This window comes from Piliocolobus tephrosceles, chromosome 6 (assembly GCF_002776525.5).
Source record: "Piliocolobus tephrosceles isolate RC106 chromosome 6, ASM277652v3, whole genome shotgun sequence".
Classification (NCBI taxonomy): domain Eukaryota; kingdom Metazoa; phylum Chordata; class Mammalia; order Primates; family Cercopithecidae; genus Piliocolobus; species Piliocolobus tephrosceles.
The window spans coordinates 71,165,072-71,170,319 of record NC_045439.1 but is presented as its reverse complement, the minus strand read 5'-3'; the positions used below and the strand labels follow the sequence as shown (position 1 = coordinate 71,170,319).

Genomic DNA, 5,248 nt, shown 5'->3' with positions numbered 1-5,248 from the left:
TCCAAGTTGCATAGTAACATTTCGTTGTTTGTCATCAAACTCTGTATCTGTGGTCTCCTTAGTAGGGGCAGGGGCTATGTCTAATTCATCCCTTATACTGAATTCCCAGAGTAAATACAGTAACCCGGGAAATAGTAGGCACTCAAAAATATTTCAGGAATGAAATTTAACAGGCAAGAAAACAACTTGAAAATCTAACGTGTTGATTCCTAACAAAGGAAAAAATGCATCGGGTGGTGTGACAGTTTAATACATGTGTTTTTCATTTTAAATGTTTTAACACAATTATAAACCAGGGACACAAATCATCCTATTCTGATAAATTTAAAATATACAAAGTTAATATTAATGCACAGTTATGAGGATGTATATCTACCAATAAATACCAAGGGCTATTTATTGATACCTCAAAAAGTAAGACCTCTTTGTTTTTCTAGTGAAAATGTATTTTAATCTAATTGTCTGCCATCAGGCATTTTCCATTTAGCTGAAGTTAACACGAATATCAAATACTTGGCCTGAAGTACCATCTACTTACTTTGATTTAGAGCAGTCATGTCCAACTTGCGGCCCACAGGCCACATGCAGCCCAACATGGCTTTGAATATGGCCCAACACAAATTAGTAAACTTTCTTATAACATCATGAATTTTTTTGTGATTTTTATTTTTATTTTTTAGCTCATCATCTATTATTAGTGTTAGTGTATTTTATGTATGGCCTAAGATAATTCTTCCAATGTGGCGCAGGGAAGCCAAAAGATCGGACACCCCTGATTTAGAGTTTCTCTTTTCATTTGGTCTTTTATTTCTTTCTCAGAAATAAAGAATAAATAAGACTGAACATGCAGAGCACTAGTTAGTTTGAATGTTGGCCTTTTAGGTACCAAGCATACATTTGGACCTCCTTCTGCCACCCAAGGCCTGTGAAATCATATTGTTAAGCTGCCTCATAAGACATCTAGGGGCCTCTGAATTTCTGGTCTGAGAGTTCTGGGATTATTAAATCTTGCCTAAGTTCAGAAATGCCACTCACTGTTCACATGTGGAGAAAAGGTTTATAGAAATTATTTTCTTCAGCAGTAGATTAAAATATTTAATTAGAAAAAGCGAAATCAAGGAAAAGAGGAGTAGACCACACTAATAATCTGCTATATAAAGATATATTCTTAATCTTCAATGGAAACATTCTTATGTGAATAGCTAATCTGCAGGACATTGGCTCTCACAATTTTTGATTGTGAATAATCCAAATTCATTGCTTCTCTTCCTATTAAAATTTGTCCTATTTAAATATGCACTCTAATTCCTGTTAGAGTGCATTGCCCCAGGTAGCAATTTAGCAAAACGAATGAGTAGAAAGGAAGTGCCAAAGAAGAGTCTTAACTAAATGCGTTTGGCTACTTATTTTGTACTTTGGTAACGGCTCACAGACTAAAAAATTAGAATTATTGGGTAAAAGTAAGTGTGGATATTTATTCTTTATAGATTTTATTAATGCTTGTGGTCTTTTCAATGACTGCTGTAGTAAAGATTAGCCTTTCATAAGGATGAAGACCTATACATAAGAAGGACTAACATTGAGAGCATAAGATGAGATTAAAAGATAAAAAATATGCATAGAAATTCGTACCCTTAAATATTTAAGGAAGATAGTCTGCAAATAAGTAAAAATCAGGTCTTTTAAATGATGATAAGGATGATGATATGGTGATAATGATGATATGGTGATGATGATGATACATAAAGGTAATGATAATGAAAACCAAAATCCATACTCTAGCACATACATTTGGAAAAGAGAATAAAATAAAGTAGAAGAATTCAGAAAGGTGACTAGGCCGAGCCAGCTTCTCACCTCCTTTACATACTTCCCCAACTCCAATCAAAACACTCCAGTACTGCAATGGGAAATGATGAACCAGGGCGTTTAAAAAACCTCACTTCTAATTTCATTAAGGCCGATTGCAAATGACTTATCTCAGGGAAATGAAGCACCTTCATCCCAGCCGTTTCAATGGGGGGTTGCATTTCAGAAGCACACACAAAAAATTATGAAAATGAGTATGCATGAAGGTTTAATAGCTAATTTTCCAAGTTGATTATCTTGGCCAGTTCATTGGGATGCTCTTGCTTCTTTGCTAATTTAATTTGTTTCATCCTTTTTATTGTCTCCTTTAAATAGCAATTACGGAAGATAGCACTCCATTTTGCCTCCTACTTGCCCTTTTGCTAAATCATGATTTCACCCTGTGCCAGATAGTTACGGGTGTATGAAGAGATGGCACTGGTGAAAGGCAGAGAGGGTGAACACACTTGACTCAAGTCTGAGGAATCCACGAAAAAGTTGCCAATGATGAAAATTTGTGTGTGTGTGTGCGCGTGCGTGCGTGTGTGCGCCCACACATGCATGTGTAGTGAATACTTTAGAACAATTCCTCTATTCACATATTCAGAAGTGTAAAACATGCCTATTTGGAAGTACGGATTCACTTACATAATGTCTATCAGTGTGCTGCAGCTATTTAAAAGCTAGCTGTCAACTTGGTAAGATATGGGAACCTTTCTATTTTGTACCTGCTGTTTTAAAACTACTGTATATATTTGTACATGTGGCAGGCATCTATTAAATGTTATAATGATTTTTTTTAGTATACTGTCATTAAAAGGCATTTATCAAGTGCTTGTTTTAATATAGCCCTATCTTAGGTGAAAGAAAACATGGCCTCCTTGATATGTAACACTCCACTGATAAAATTTGCAGTCTGTTCTTAAAACACTGTATTCTGATGAGGAAAGTACAAAAGGTATCAGCTTAACATGTATTGATTTTATGCCTTTTTTGTAGACGAAGTAGGAAGAACAGTTTCTGTTCTCAGGCAGCTCTATTTGGGGGGTAAAAATAGAATATGAAATAGAATGCAATAAACAAATTACATAGCTATACTTTTTGAAGTCCAGGACGGGCAGTGAGGTTAGGCTGTAAGACCTCTTAAGTTGTGAAAGCTTAGTTAAAGACAGGAGTTGACATGGCCTGGGTGTCAGCCAGTGGGGTTCTCTGTAGCCAGATGGCTTTGTTAATTTGCAAAGTTCACAATAAAAGTCATCCATAGTCATTGCTCTCTTTCTTTACCGACTCTCTTGGTCTGTAGGCTCATATCATCCAAATTAATGAAGGGAAAATCTAGAAACAACAGCTTCATTGGGAGTTATGTCACTAAGGAAAAAGCAGAAATTTGTAGATCTTCAAAGCAGTATTTGCTCTCAGGTTATCTCCTTTTATATTTATTATTTATATATGCCCTACTAGGAAGTACTTACGTTGTTTTTCTTAGAAAAAGTTTTCCAGACACTAACAGTTCACAACATTTCAACAGCAAAGTTATTAGTTGAGAGAGGGGTTTTCAGGAGCTGGGGATTCTAGAGTATGAGGAAGAAATGTTGGTACCCGTTTCATTACAGATGGATGGCATAGGTCATAAATGGGAGACTCTGGCTGCTAAGTCAGTATCAAAACCCACTGGACTGACACTTCCTTCTACAGGGTTTATTTTCCTTCCTGTTGTCTTCCTGACCCATGAAAATGCCTGCCACGATGTAAAGCCCACTGGCAGCTAGCTTAGGCTCCAGTCTTCCCCCTTGGGTAGGAAAGGGAGTGAAGGGCAGGCCACTTCTGAGTTTCCATGCTTTCCTCTTTCTCTCCTTGAGGTGGTTCTTCTGTCTTCTCCCTTTCTTCTCTCCTTCCTGTTTCTCGGGCAGCTTCTCTTAAGCCTTTTCTGAAGGTGTTACTATCACTCCATCCCAGGTAGATATTTCAGAAGCAAGATGGCTGGCATCACCCTCCTGGCCAAGGATCTTCCTAAAGCCACCATGTGAGAGGATTCGGACCAGAGTCGGAGCTGTGTGGCAGACCATGTCCTGCAGTAGCATGGTCATGACTGTGTGTACTCTCACAGGGGTCAGTGATACCCACTGACCCTGTCGGGAACGGTCTTTCAGTCAGAATCTGCAAGCAATGCTCATATGCAATGGGGCCAAAGGCTGTCTAGTGAGGTTGTTCATCACAGCAGAATGACACAGTAGCTCAAGGATCCAGAATGTGAGTGGCTCAAAGTCAGGAAAACAAATCCTCAAGTCCTTGAGTAGTCTGATGAGAACTTTATGGACTGAGAGGCATTTCTCTCACTCCAGCAGGCAGGTGGGATGGCTGCCAAGGCATTCTGTAATACTTTGCTATCCAAATAGACTTTGGGGTCCAGTTTTCCAAGATGGAGTGACACTGTTGTAGTGAGAGTCTTCACTGGAGCATCAGAAGAACTGATTTCAAGCCAGTTTTGTTGGTCAGCACAGTCAAAACTTCAGCAGGATCTTGTGCTATGAGGCTTTCCACAGCTTTGTTCCCCAGGGCAGTAACAGCTTCCAGTGTTGGCAGAGTCTTTAGTATTACCACCGGGGCAGCTGCATTGTGGCCTGTAGCCATCGTTCTGTCTTTGTATGATCCCACCTGTCAGACTTCTTGAATTTGCACTTCAAATTAGAGCCACAATCAAATATCAGTCACATTGTTTACTTTTGTCACCAGAGAAAGGACAGAGTCCTGTTCAGCAGAGTAGGGAGCCAGGTATCGATTTCTCTTGAGCAAGGCCTCACTGAAGGACATTTCATCAGGTGCTGGCTTAACCCGGGGGAAGGCCATTTCACACAGAAATCAAATAGGATATGTGGCACAAAAAGCCTGAACCCTCCTCCTGGGCCTCTTCTGGAACCAAAGCTCCCACCATGACCCTGTCCTCTGTCATCTCTCATGGCACCTTAAAATCCCCCACACTGGAGGCTGCACCAACCATCCCTTTCCTCTCAGATACCTCGTTTTAAATCATGGTAGGTTTAAACTTTATAAGCCTTTAGCATTACACATTCCATTGTTTATCTTTCATTCTCTAGCATTTATGAAGGTAGAATTTTCCTCTCCAAATTGTAATGTGATGATGAAATAGCAGAAAAGATCTCACTTTTCTCCTCTTGGAAGAAATACGGAATTCAGAAATACAATCTAAAACCTGTAGTCAGCTCAGCCGTTCCTGACTCAGTGTTACAGTTGTCCAGAGAGGACAAATTGCCATTAGAGCTGAGAGGGACTGTCACAAGATTCTCTAGTTATTCCTGTAACTAGAATGCATTAGCCTTAGAAGATGTGTTTGCCCGCATGTTCTCACTCATAGGTGGGAACTGAACAATGAGCTCACTTG

At 39.3% G+C, this 5,248-nt stretch overlaps 1 pseudogene; it reads right to left on the bottom strand.

Moving 5' to 3' along the window:
• Window positions 1-3,618: 3,618 nt before the first annotated feature.
• LOC111524492 lies at window positions 3,619-4,805 on the bottom strand (annotated as a pseudogene).
• Between the last annotated feature and the right edge of the window lie 443 nt (window positions 4,806-5,248).